This window comes from Amblyomma americanum, chromosome 1 (assembly GCF_052857255.1).
Source record: "Amblyomma americanum isolate KBUSLIRL-KWMA chromosome 1, ASM5285725v1, whole genome shotgun sequence".
Classification (NCBI taxonomy): domain Eukaryota; kingdom Metazoa; phylum Arthropoda; class Arachnida; order Ixodida; family Ixodidae; genus Amblyomma; species Amblyomma americanum.
In genome coordinates, this window is record NC_135497.1 from 281,459,908 (window position 1) to 281,474,906 (window position 14,999).

Below are 14,999 nucleotides of genomic sequence, written 5' to 3' on the forward strand. Positions count from 1 at the left end.
TAAGACTTTTTTGCGGGTATTTGAGTCGGCTCCTGGTGTGGCTACACCTATTTTCGTCTCGCACCCAGCCCTTTTTCTCACTCCTCATTTGCCAAGGTTCTGCCTCCCTCAAGTTGTATTTACTCAGAACCTTTTATCCAACATTGGTGTGGATCTCAATTTTGTACGCAGAGTTGATTGGGCTGCGTGCCCTGTGGATATTACTTTTGATTATATTTTCCCACCTTATGCGAAGCCTCTGCCTGCAAGGACATTAACTGGAATCCTCTTTGATCACCTTGCCCAGTACCCGCAACATACTGTAATTGCTACAGATGCATCTGGGGCCGACCAGAAGGCAAAAGTTGGTATTTTTTCAGTCTCTCTCTCGTGGAGCTTTTCGGTAAGAGTCCCGGATTACACAACCATATTTCTAACAGAGTTTATGGCTCTTGGGCTGGCTGCTTTGAAAATTCCCACAAGTATTTCACAGGTGATATTCCTCTCCGATTGTCTTTCTGTTTTGTTGGCGCTGGAGTCCACACGAAACACTTTTTTGAGAAGCTCACTGAAGTTATTTATTCCTGGATGGGTGAAAGAGGTGCGCTTCATTTGGATACCAGGCCACTGCGGTATTTTACAAAATGAAGCAGCAGACGTTTTGGAAAAATCAGCTCTAAATGCACCAGTTGCCTGCAGCGTCCCTAATCTTGTTCTTTTCGGTATGACTCGATTTCAGAGTTTCCAGTTTACAACCACCGCGTGCAACGATCCCTTACTCTCTACTGTTGACTACCAACATCTCTTGTACCCATGGAAGACTTGTTCGAGTAAAACCCGGCAGTGTGAATTAGCGATGACACTCATGCGGTGCAGGATTCAACGTTTAAATCTTTACTTATGTACATGCGGATTCAGCCCCACAAACCTTTGTGTGCCTTGTGGGGAAGTAGAGACATTGGAACATTTGTTACTCTCTTGCTGGAGGTTTGCACATCAGAGGAGAGCACACCAAGAAATTCCCATTACGAAGTTGGGTCTCTCTTTGTCTGTTCACCTCCTCCTTCCTCTCTTTCGGTGCGAGCGCCAGGGGTTTTGCATTGCACCAAGTTTGCAAATACCTCCACAATTATATAACAGCTCCCAGAAGATTCCCTTGGTAATTGTTTCCAAAATTTGCGCATTCAAAAGAGTGTTTGAATATTTTCATATCTTTAATTATTTAATTCTAAGATATTCTCTCCTGATATTTTGTTTCTTCCTTTTCTTTTAAATTACTCTGAAATTTCACCCAAGGCACAATCATTAGCTTGACACCAGTTTACCCTATTTTATGGGGTCTCCCTACTGAACCCTGGCCAATCCCCCATCAAGGGTATGTGCCATGTGACCAAGGGAACAACAACAACAAGCTCGACCGCCGAACGCGCCATTCCTCGTGCGTGCTCTGGACTGACCGCTGTCTCTGGTCTGTGCCTGGACTGTACCGCTGGTTGTTCGCGACGCAGTGCTTTGTAAGATGTTCCTTATTACAAGTGGTGGAGGTGCCAACGATCCCCTCGCCCTGGAGCTTCGCACCCGCGCATTGCCTACCGCCTCTGCAATGCCTGAGTCCGTCACCCAAACCGCTTCACCACTTCCGTTGGCTGTCTTCTGTGCCGGCGCCGCGCAGCAGCGTGACCCGGCCATCTTCAGCGCCACAGATGACATGGACGTGGAGAATTGGTTGGCCTCCAATGAACATGTAAGCGCATACAAAAAGTGGGACGATAGTGCCAAGCTCACCACGTTATCTTTTATTTGAGTGACGTAGCCAATCTCTGGTTTCGAAACAATGAGGCTGACATCTCATGCTGAGAAGAGCTTCAAATGGGCCTAGTTGGTTTGTAATCTTCTGACATTGTTATTGCGCAACTCATAGTTTACACAAACAAGAACGACACATACAGCACTTTAGCACACAAACTTCTCAGTTTGTTTGATGCAGAGAACTCAACTGCCCCATTATGCCTTTTGGCAACTTTCTTAAGCCTATGCGAGATGGCATGTACATAAGGCAATACAACCGGCCTCGTATTTTTGTCCCGCTCTTTTTTGTCCTTTTGTTTCCATTTTACGACTGTCTTTAGAACACTATCAGCCACTGAAACAAGCATCTGTGTGGGAAAGCCTGCTACATTTAGGTGTTCAGCTTGCAAGTTGATGCTGTCACTAACTTTGTGATGACAGGACTTTTTCACTGCCTGGGTGAAGGAAGACATCAAAATTCAACGCTTTATGAGCTTCGAATGCACTGAATCAAACAGCAACAGTCCCTTTTCATTTCTACATTTGAAGTGCAAGCATAAATGTTGCCGCTCTGAGATAGAGATGTCGAGGTACTGCAGGATTCCACTCTTTGGGACTTCATGCGTAAACTCAAGTTCAGGGTGCGCTGTTTCAAATTGCTCCAGGATGTCGTGTATGAAGCTTTCCGTCACTCCTCCCTGACGAGAGCAGACTAACAAATCATCAACATACATGAAACATTTAACGACACCGAGTGGCTTCAAGGTTTAAGCAAGCACTCTCCTCTGGCCAGGCACAAGTCACAGAGCACAGGCGCTATGTAACTGGCAATACATATCCCTTTTTTCTGGGTATACACTTCCCCGCCGAGCTCGATTAACAGAGAAGACAAGTATTTCGCTATGAGAGCCAAAAAAATCCAAGGTGCTAACACCGCTTTCATTCATAAATTTCACTTCGCCATATTCAGCCATTGCTTCTTCCACCACGTCAAGTACATGTTGCTGTGGAATATTGTAGAATAAGTCCTTTACATCTATCGACAAGCAAGATACCTTTGGCTCCTCATGTAGAAAGACGATCAGCTCGTCCGAATTCTTGATTAGAAAAGGGTCTTTAACGGGCAGTTTCTTCAGGTTCTTCTGCAGGAAGCTCGCCAATATTTTTTCAAACCTACCTCTGTCTATCTTCCACTATTGTTCTGAGCGGATTTCCCTGCTTATGCGTCTTTACCGAGAAGAAGACATTTAAACACAATGTCTTGCATCCCTTTGTGCCATTTGCTAGTTTTTCTAAGCCCATGGAGTCACAAAGCTGAAATGCTTCCCTTCGAATGCCTTTCGTCTTGTTTCGTCCAAGTTCTCTTCTCTCTTGAAGTTCTTTAGTATCGCTTCTGTTGCTTTCGCTTTGTACAGTCCTGCATCAATGAGAGCAAACTGTTCTGTTTTATCCGACTTTTACGAAGAGAGACCTGGAGACAACTGCGTTTCTACCAAGACTACATCAGGGTTATCTGCGCTTCAACGCTGGATTCAAAGAATAGCAAGCAAATGGTGAAGTACTTTTTTGACTTGGCAGAAGTGCTAGGCCAGCGAGCATGGGAAGCTTCCCTTCGTAATTTACCGAGGAGGAGAAAAAAGGCCCGGAAAAAATCCGACGTGGTAAATCTAACTGGGAGCAGCATACCAACAAAACTTCTTGCGACTTTGAGCAAGGGACCGAAGTATGCTGTTCAGTTTTCTGCAATGTCACTCCAGCTCTGAGGTATGTCCCATGCAATAGCCAACAAGGAAGAAAGAGATGCATGCAAATTGGAGGCGCAAAAGTGCATAGAAAAGGAAGTCACTACTACATGCCCTTGCTTGAACACGAGAAGAGTTGTGAAATTCCTAAGAGAAAGAGGCTTGAAGCTACTGATGTCAGATAAAACAGGACAGTTTGCTATCATTGATGCAGAACTGTACAAAGCGAAAGCAACAGAAACGATACCGAAGAACTTCAAGAGAGAAGAGAACTTGGACGAAAGAAGACAAAAAGCCATTCGAAGGGAAACATTTAAGCTTTGTGAGTCCATGGGCTTAGAAAAACTAGCAAATTGCATAAAGGAATGCAAGACATTGTGTTTGAATGTGTTTTTCTCAGAAAAGACGCATAATTAGGGCAATCCGCTTAGGACAATAGCGGACGATAGAGGTACGTGGCAAAAATTATTGGCGAGCTCCCTGCAGAAGAACCTGAACAAACTGCCCATAAAATAACCTTTTCTCATCAAGAATTTGGATGAGGTGATCATGTTTCTACAAGAGGAGTCAAAGGTATCTTGCTTGTCAATAGATATAAATTAAAGGACTTATTCTACAATATTCCATAGAAACATGTACTTTTCAGGAGGACACAGGGGCGCAACAAAAACACACGGACAAGAAGTAGACAGGGACGAGCGCTTACTATAGTAAGCGCTCGTCCCTGTCTGTAAGCGCTCGTCCCTGTCTACTTCTTGTCCGTGTGTTTTTGTTGCGCCCCTGTGTCCTCCTGAAAAGATATGAACCAACACGCCCAAATACAAGTACTTCGGAAACATGTACTTGACGTGGTGGAAGAAGCAATTGCTGAATATGGTGAAATGAAATTTATGAATGAAAGCGGTGTTAGCACCTTGGATTTTTTGGCTCTGATAGCGAAATACTTGTCTTCTCTGTTCATCGAGTTCGGCGGGGAAGTGTGCACCCAGAAAGAAGGGATAGGTACTGGCAGTTACATAGCGCCTGTGCTCTGTGACTTGTACCTGTCCAGAGCAGACTGACTGCATGCTGAAATCTTGAAGCCACTCGGTGTCGTTAAATGTTTCACGTATGTTGATGATTTCTTAGTCTGCTCTCGTCAGGGAGGCGTGAGGGAAAGCTTCATACACGACATCCTGGAGCGATTTGAAACAGCGCACCTTGGACTTGAGTTTGCGCATGAAATCCCGAAGGGCAGAATCCTGCAGTACCTCGGCATCTCAGAGGGGCAACATTTATGCTTGCACTTCAAATGTAGAAGCGAAAAGGGACTGTTGCCGTTTCATTCGGTGCACTCGAAGCTCATAAAGCGCTGAATTGCGATGTCTTCCTTCACCCAGGCAGTGAAAAATTCCTGTCATCACAAAGTTAGTGACAGCATCAACTTGCAAGCTGAACACATGAAAGTAGCAGGCTAGCCCACACAGATGTTTGAATCAGTGGCTGATAGTGTTCTAAATACAGTCGTAAAGGGGAAACAAAAGGGCAAAAGAGCTGGACAAAAATAAGAGGCCGGTTGTATTGCCTTATGTACATGCTGTCTCACATAGGCTGAACAAAGTTGCCGAAAAGCATAATGTGGCAGTTGAGTTGTTTGCACCAAACAAACAGAGAAGTTTGTGTGCTAAAGTGAACAACCAACAGCCAAGGAATAGTGAGAGCACGTGTGCGGTCAAGCACGCGACCAAGTTTGTGGCATGTAACTCCGCAGTCGTGCACTAGATACCGTTATCATGTGGCAGGGCATATGTCGGCCAGACGAGACGATGCCTAAATGAACGGCTCCGGGAGCATTGAACGTTATGCGGCTTGGCTCCCGCATCGTGTAATCTGGCGGCGCATTCCTCCAAGTGCAAAAACTGTAAGCCATTGCTTGATAGCACCACTGCAATCCTTCGATCCCAAGATAAAATGCAAAGACAGCTATATGAAGCATTTTGCATGACGTCTGAGAAGGAACGCACTGGCGTAAGCGACCCTTCGGTACCACTGACGAAGCGAGAGTTTAACTTTTTAAGGAAGTGAAAAGACTACATCCTCCACGCATGCCTGTCAGCAGAAGAAGATTAGACAACCCATCTCCATGAAGCTACTTGTTTTTGTGTCCCTTCTTTTTTCATCTTAACAGTTCATACAAAACTAATTTCCCACGCAAGAAAATCAGTTGATAGTTTGCGCCGTCGGTATGTGTCGTTCTTCTTTGTGTAAACAATGAGTAGTGCAATAAAAATGTAGATCTCAAGCTGGGCAACTCTGAAAACCAGTCTGCAGACAGAACTATTTGGCCGTCCCGCAGTGCGTAAGCCTCGCGCCGAGCAACGCTTCCGAAGCCGGGCCCAGCAAACCAGTGAAAACTTCACCAATTATATAGAAGATGTCGTCGACCTCTGCAAGCGTGTCAACCCTTCTATGAGCGAGGCCGACAAGATCAGACAGTATGAAACGCATTGAGGATGATGCCTTCCAGATGCTCGTCGCCAAGGGGCCCCAGACTGTCTCCGGTGTCATCGGTTACTACCAAAGCTTTGATGAGCTGAACAAACAGCGCCTTTCTACCCGGCGTTCAGGCTTTCAGGAGGCCACACTTTCCAGCTTGGCTCGCCCAGGGGGCGGTGCTCTGGACCAACAGTCGCTCCTCCAGCGCATCCAGCAGTTTGTATGTGAGGAAGTCGCACGCCAGCTATCTTTGTCTAGCTGTCCGCCTAAGCCTGCGCCGTCGCTCACTCCCAACCTACAGCGTGTCATCAAGGAGCAAGTTGCTGAAGTCTTGCCACCTCGTCCTCAGCCACTCCTGATCGCGGCTCCTCTGATGCACGCCGATGCCGTGGTGCAGTCGCGGCACTCAACTGCTCCCCCTCTCTATAGGCCACCTACCCGGCAGTTAGAACCCCAGCGATCTGCAACCCCACCGTAACGCCCGGTTGCCCGCCCGCGATCACAGCCGCAACCACTCAACGCCAGGCACACACAAGACAACAGCCCTATTTGATATTCCTGTGGCGTCACTGGCCACGTGGCTCGTATGTTTCGCAGTCGTGACCACCGTCCCTACGATTATAGGCGTGAGCCGACATACGACCTACCACCGTCGTCCTCGCCTGCATAACACGAGCCGCCTCCGGATTCTTCTTCTCCTAGTTACCAGCTCCGGTCCCACCGCTCGCTGTCTCCTGCCCTCCGTTCCCGTTCTCCGATGCTCCGCCGCCAACCCGCCATCCAAGCGGAAAACTAACGGCTGCAGTTCCGGAGGCAAGAACTGCGTCACCAGCGACTCACTCAAGACCTATTTCTGTGCCTGCCAAAAGTATTACCGTGTTCGTTGCGGGAGTCGCCATCGAAGCACTTTTTGACATTGGCGCAGCCGTTTCCGTTCTCAGTCACACCCTCTGTAGCAGACTCAAAGAAGTGACGATGCCCTGTCCTCCCGTTTCTCTCCGCACCGCCAGCGCTCAGGACAATCGACCGTTAGTCGCCTGCATCGCACGCCTGCTCATCGAGAACATTCCCACCAGAATCGAGTTCATCGTCCTCGCCCACTCCTCTCACGACGTTACGCTTGGTTGGGACTTCCTCTCCTCACATCACGCCGTTATTGACGGCGCCCATGCTCAGCATGACTTGTCGCCCTACAGTGACGCCCCTTTGGACGTGCCCGGTGCTGCTGCCGCTACTGTGGTCATCTCTGAGGACACAGACATTCCGACTTTTTATTCAGTGCTGGTGCCTCTTGTGCTGATCTCTCAGATGCAACTGTCACTTGTACCCCCTCTTTAAGATGCACTGACCAGAAGTCTGTTTTGCTCCCTCATGCCGTGCTGACAACTATTCGTGGCTCCAGCGCTATTTATGTGGCTAACCTGTTATCCTGCCCTGCCACTTTACTCCGTGGCCTATCGCTTGGTAGTGTTGCCTTTCTCGATCCCGCCTCAGCATACCCCGTCGTCGATAGCACGGCCGGCCTTCCCGTCAGCGCCATTATGCCTGTTCCCATCAGCAACAAGTCTGCTGTCGATATTTTCCACCGTTCTGTCGATGCCGTAATGACGTCTACCCAACAAGACTAGCTTGTCGCAATTATGCACCATTTTAAAGCTTCATTTGACTACCAGCAACCTTCCTTGGGCAGCACCACCACCGTTACCCACTGTATTGACAGTGGCACCTATGCCCCTTTGCGCGAACGTCCGTACCGCGTGTCAGCCGCTAAGCACCGCATCATTGACGAGCAGGTGACCGACGTGCTCAAGTGCCATGTGACATAGCCGTCGCACAGCCCGTGGGCATCGCCAGTGGTCCTGGTCAAGAAAAAAGACGGTTCCATCCGGTTCTCCATCGGCTACCGTCGTCTGAACAAGATTACAAGCAAGGACGTTTTCCCTCTCCCCTGTATTGACGATGCCCTCGACTGCCTGCAGGGCTCTGAGTTCTTTTCTTCATTGCACTTGCGCTCCGGTTACTGGCAGGTGCCGACGGCAGAGGCCGATCGCCCAAAAACTGCATTCGTCACACCCGACGGGCTCCATGAATTTAATGTCATGCCCTTTGGCCTCTGCAATGCACCAGCCACATTCGAGCGCTAGATGGACAGCATACTCCGAGGGCTCAAATCGCACACATGCCTTTGTTATCTAGACGACATTGTGATCTTTTCCCCGGACTTTTCGTCTCACCTCCACCGCCTTGAGACTGTTCTTCGCTGCCTGGACGACGTTGGCCTCGAACTCAATTTGAAAAAGTGCCGCTTCGGAGCTCAGCAGATCACTATTCTCGGACATGTCGTGTCGAAGGATGGTGTTCTCCCGAACCCGGCCAAGTTGCGAGCTGTGGCTCAATTTCCGAAGCCCACTTCTGTAAAAGACCTTCGCAGCTTCGTCGGCCTCTGCTCCTACTTCCACCGCTTTGCCCGCAATTTCGCAATTTCGCAACTATAATCAACCCCTGACCAAGCTCCTTTCCAGCCACGACCTTTAGGCCTGGTCGCCAGCCTGTGATGAAGCGTGTAGGACACTCCGTCGCCTCCTGACCGCTCCACCAATTCTGCGTCACTTCGACCCTCGTTCTCCGACGAAACTCACACCGATGCCAGTGGCGTCAGCCTCGGTGCAGTTCTCACTCAGCGCAAGCAAGGCTTTGACGAATACGTTGTCGCTTACGCTAGCCGGACACTCACAAAAGCTGAAGGCAACTATTCTGTCACCGAGAAGGAGTGTTTAGCCATCCTTTTGGCGATTGTCAAATTTCGCCCCTGCCTGCATGGGCGGCCTTTTGACGTTGTCACCGATCACCACGCCCTCTGCTGGTTGTCCTCTTTGAAAGTTCCCCCTGGTCGACTGGCGCGCTGGGCTCTGCAACTCCAAGAGTATAACATTCGTGTCATCTATCGTTCCGGCCGCAAACATGCCAATGCCGATGTCCTCTCACGCTCCCCTGTACCATCTGAGGAAGTGCCTTGTATATCAGCCCTCCCTTCTTCGACGTTTGAGTCCACTGATATGGCTTCCGAGCAACGCAAAGACCCGTGGATCACTTGACTCTTAGATCTCTTATTTTGCCAATCGTATCGACCTCCTTCCCGTGCTCTCCGTCGTCAGTACCACCATTTTGCCATCCGAGACGAGCTTCTATACCGCCGCAGCTACCTCCCGGATGGTCGCAAGTGGCTTCTCGTTATTCCGACACATCTGCACTCCTTCATTTGCTCTTCCTACCACAAAGATCCCCAGTGTGCCCATGCCGGATTCTTGAAGACCTTCACCCATTTACGGCAGCAGTACTACTGGGGTGGGATGGCCCGTTATGGGTGCCAGTTCGTTCAGTCCTGCACCACATGCCAGAAACGCAAACATCCACCTCGCCGACCCGCTGCTCCTATGCAGCCGCTGCTTTGCCCAGCGCAGCCCTTTGAGCATGTTGGCATCGATCTCTACGGCCCTCTTCCCAGCAGATCAAAAGGGAGCCGCTGGATCATCGTTGCCATCGACCACATTACACGCTACGATGAAACGTCGCCTTTACCATCCGCTACAGCCCACGACATTGCATCCTTCATTCTCCATCGAATCATTATTCGCCATGGTGCGCCCAAAGAGCTGCTCAGTGATAGAGGGCCAGCCTTCCTCTCTGAAGTTGTAGAAGCTCTCTTCCAGGAAGCAAACATCGTTCACTGCACCAGCTCTGCCTACCACCCTTAGACAAATGGTATGATTGAGCGTTTTAACCGCACCCTCGGTGACATGCTGGCTATGTATGTTACTTCCGACCACTGCAACTGGGAGCGCGTTCTCCCTTTTGTCACATACGCTTAAACCTCCGCTGCTGAACCCACCACCGGATTCTCTGCACTTTCTCCTGTACAGCCGTGATCCTTCTTGCACAATGGACCCCATTCTACCTTACCGCCCTGATGCTTCCGAATTTACAACTCTTTGTCAAGCCGCAACTTATGCCGAAGAATGCCGACAGCTTGCCCGGTCCTTCACTTCTGACGCCCAGCAGCAGCAGAAAAGCAACCATGATCCCCCTGCACTTCCTTCCTGCTACCTTCCTGACTCTTTGGTCTGGCTCTGGGTACCCTCCTCAGTTCCCGGCCTTTCCTCCAAACTTGTTAGCAAGTACCAGGGACCCTACCATATTATTCAGCAGACATCCCCCGTCAATTACTTCATCGAACCCCTTACGCCATCCCCTGATCATCGTCACTGAGGCCGCGCCGTTGTCCACACGGCCCGCCTCAAGCCATACTACGACTCCGCCGTCGTCACATCGGCCTAGGCTGCCAGGATGGCGTCCTTTCGCCCGGGGGAAATTGTAAGACTGGTCTTCGGCTTTGGAATCTTCAGAGGCTAGAGCTCAACGAAGAAGACGACGAGAAGCGTCGAACGCTCCGTTCCTCGTGCGTGCTCTGGACTGACCGCTGCTTCGTCAGTGCCTGAACTGTACTGCTGGTTGTTCGCGACGCAGTGCTTTGTAAGACGTTCCCTATTACATAACAAACATTGTACACAAACTTTTGAAAGTTATCTGCCTCGAATGCGGGAATTGTGGGTTTTGATCCCCAGTGCCACCGGGTACCCACTAGTCGTACCCACCCTCGCCTGGTGCTCGGCTTCACTGGGGGTGAGATGCTTGAAATATGGGTCTGTAACCCCACCTTGAGTACAGGAAATCAACTTGTGCCATGGCCCTCTTCGGCCAAATCTAAGCTTGTGTCCATAAAGTTCACCATCATCATCAGGAAGTTAGAAAACGTGCAAGAAAGAGCAATAAGATTTGTTTATAAGTCATACAGATGAGATGTTTCTCCAACCGAGCTCTTCCATCAAGCTGGGTTTCCAGCAATAAGTACTCATGCCAATTTTATATTCCATGTGTTGTCTCTCTCCCTTTCTGTGTATGCACCCTTGAAATGCATGAATGTTGTTGTTTGTTTTAATTTTCACGCATTATGCAGAAACATTTTAGCATTTAAATGAATGTAGGCGTAATAATGATGCATTCAGGCGCTTGTTTTTTTCCCCGAGTGGTTACAGAATAAACTGTCCAACCTGATGTAGTTAAAGGAACGCTGAAATGGTTTTGATGGCCATATTCTGCATTGAGCTAGAACGTTTAGTCAGTGCTGTGTTCGTCTGTTTCCTCGTCTCTTGTGCCTGTCTATGTTCACGCTGTTCGATGCAGGACACAGCATATTATAAAGCAGCAAATTTATAGAGGTGGTCTTTGTGATTATTCAAGTCGAACTGTAAAAGTTCTGCATGAACCCTATAATTTACAAATAGTTTTTAAAATTGCTGCTCACAACCGATTAGGGCAACACCTCACCACGCATTGTTAGCCATCTCTACTCCGCTGATGCAGAGTGGGGAATATGGGTGAGCCTCCTCATTGAGCATTTTCAAGTGATGTGGGTGGAACAGGGTTCAGCAGGGCATGTCAGCATGCACTGAGCAGGGAGGAGACGGATCATGCTGTTTATCACTTATGTCATTCAATATATTGGCACCATTGATTTGTTTATTAATTGCTTCCACATGAATATCCACGATTTTATCCATTTTTATTTCTTCATCTGGCTAATTTACTGCTTTTAACTGGTGTTTAATACTTTGATTCCTTTTCTATTTTGCCTTTTATGAGCTTATTCCTTCTCTATGACATTATGTCCAAAACTGAGGCTGAATTATGGTACTGATAAATAACTAAAAAGTAATAATAAGCACTAGTATTGCAATACTGACTGTCTGTAGGTCGAAATAATGCTTGTGCATCCTTTGTGTCAGGTTATTAAGAAAATACGAATTCACCATGGCAGAACAAAGCAACGCTTGTGCCCCTTTGTACCATCCCAGAGGAAAAATAAATTAGGTTTCCAACTGGTTCCAAATGGCACACAACCGGTTGAAATTGGAATTGTGATTACCATTGCTTAGACCGAATAGACTTTCTATACAACAAATGGTTTTCCAAGTGGCTCCAAAAGGACTCAAATGGGATACAGCTAGTTACAATAGGAAATGTGGCTGCAAATTAATAATCATTGGCTCGAATTAAGTTTTTCAACAGTTTCATTCGGACCTTTCTGACGGAGCAGTGCTGCGAATGCAACACATCTGCATATTGTTGTTTTTGTAAAAAAATTGTCAGCAGCTTGACCTGCTAAACTTTCTTCTTCGCTTGCACCATCCACTGTAGTCGAGATGAATAAGTGTGCTCAACGGTCGAGTGCAAATAGCTCAAGCATTACAGTCCCATAACTGAAGTATATAAATCTAACAGAGTATATCCAGTGCATGTAGTAAGTATGCTGGTGCTGTGTGACTATACAGAGTTGCTAAACATATGTAAAGGAAGCCAACAGCCACTAAAAACCAAGCAGCACAAGGAAATGTCTATTTTTCTTTTATGTATATTTGCGGGATTAATCAATGGGATATTAATAGCATTATTATTTTATTGCTGAAAGATAACTGATTAGCAAGCAGAAGAAAAAAACAGCTATATGCCACCAGTGGGATAAAAACCCATCACTTCGAATGTCTCGTCCAGTGCTCTACGAACTGAGCTACGGTGGCGAAGGTACCACTTCTGCTTTCGTGGGTATTTATGTTTTGTGCAACCTAACCTTGAGAGTAACCTGTGGTTTGTGTGCCATGCAAAAATGGTTTGTTAGACTTAATTTCCATGAGAGTTTGAATTTCTATGATTTCATTTCGCCTCACTTGAAAAATGAGAACAACTTCCTGCACAGCTCTCCAGTCCCAAAATCATTTCCTTCTACTTTATGTGAATGTTACAAAAAATTTAATGTGGCACGAATATTTGCCATAACGAATATTTGCCAGCATTTAGGTCAATATGTTGTCAGAAGTTGAAGAAAGCCTGTTTTATATTGAAAAACGAAGTCTAAGAAGCTTGCAAGTTTGTCTATTATATATGAAGACTATGTTTATAGCTCTGAGGTGAAGCAGGGAGAACTGAGCATGGAGTGATGACATTGAATGTGTCTGAGCCTTCCTGAAAAACATCAGCACTCTTGGTCGTGAGTTGACTGGCAACCTTCATGTGAAGGTATTGGACTTTCTGTTGTGTGCCACACAGATGCTGAGATTGGAAGTTAACCAGTGGCACATGCTGAGATTGGAAGTTAACCAATGTGCCGTATTTTTAATTTTTAGTGAAATTGAATATACTGCCAGCAGAACCTTTTCAAATTCGTTTTGAGGCTTAAAGTAGGGAAGACTGCCTTTATCAAGGATGTGTCTGGGTGGCATGACAGATTGGGGGAAAAACTTGAAAGTGTGAACACAGTCATTGTCCTAGGCTATCTTTAATTTCAAAAGCTAAACCAGACGTGGAATGCAACACATTCTGTGAAGCAGTTTTTCGCTAACAAGGCATTTGCTACACTGTAACAACTTCGATAATCACTAGATTTTGTTGTCTCTTTTCTCTAAAGTGAAATGTAGCTTAAAGGAAAATACTTTGAATCGCGTCATGTAGTACAGAAAATGGCAAATGTATGCACGATATCTACTCAAATCTAGGCTGGCCCTGATTCTAAGCCTACACCCTAAAGTAAAAGGCCCGAGGGAAAAAGAAAACGTTCTCGAGTGTAAGCCGGCTGAAAAAAAAATTTGAGGACGTGAAGGCCCTTCTTTGGTCAGTGCATGCATAAAGCTGGTCACTCTGACGCTTTCAATGACAAACATTGTTTTCATTCTCGGCGAAGTGTCGTCCGGTTTGTTGAAAGACAGCACTGTAATGACACCTCCTGCTTACCTGCTTAGCATCATTATGTTGGTGCTTGGTCAGTAGAAAACTTGGACAATTGCTGAATGGGCTCACGCTCCCCAATCTCGACATCATGCGAATGGTAAACTTGGTCAGAATGGCAGCCAGTCTCTTGTGCTTCTGTTGGCTTCGGCTAAGAATAGTAATGGCTACAGCGCTACCTTGTGGTGGAGGCTTGTGGTGATGCTGCTTGCATGCTGATTTCCAGTTTTGATGAGTTGTTGTGGTTTGTGGTTTATTTATGCATTCTCGAATCTAAGCTTACCCAAGTGTTTCATTCCCTGTATTCTTATAAAAACTGTCCGCCTAGACTCGAGTGCAGTACACAGCTGAGAGAAATTTATTTCCTCCACAATTTTCTTAATAAAAATGGGAAACAAAACTGCATCATTTCATGAGTGTGTATGGCTGGTATATTCAAAAAGAAAAGCACTGGAACTGTGGAGTGAATTTTGATATGTGTAAATAATGAGTTACACTATTAGTCTCATTCTTTAAGAGACAGACAGATATCAATCAGGAAGTTTTGCTATGTTGAAGAAGGTAATGGATAAGCCTGTAGTTGCAAAGGCACTATTGACTTTTTGCAACTGCACAACAGTGGGACGTTGTAGGTTTATAGGAGATTTATTTCAATAAATTACTGTACAGAGACAAATAAACCTGCATCCAGCTGAACATTCTGTTGCTCAGTGTATTTAAGCTGCGACTGAACAGTTCCATAGCAAATACATATTTTTATATTTCATTTCAGTAAAGCAGCATGTATATCCTCAGCAGCATTGATATCACCCTTGCTTTTTTTCAGCAATGCATTTCTCTCAACAGCAATGCTTTTTCTCTCAACAAGCAAAACAAAAGACGTAAATATATTTAAAAAATTTACATCTCCACTGATGTGCCTTACTGCAACGACACATTGCAATACAGTGCCTAAGCCTCACCAGAAGGGACAGCATTTAACTAAAAAAATGTAAAGAAGTGAAAAGGGCATCTCCTTGTAATCTACCCAGCTATCAGACAACCAGAGCAAGAGAAAAGCACTGAACTCTTCATATGGCACTTCTTTCAAAGCAGGAAAGCTCTAATACATCCGCAGTCACCAACAACGCAACTGTTTGGGAGCGAGGTAAAAGTGATGGTTGCAATACAGCAAATAGG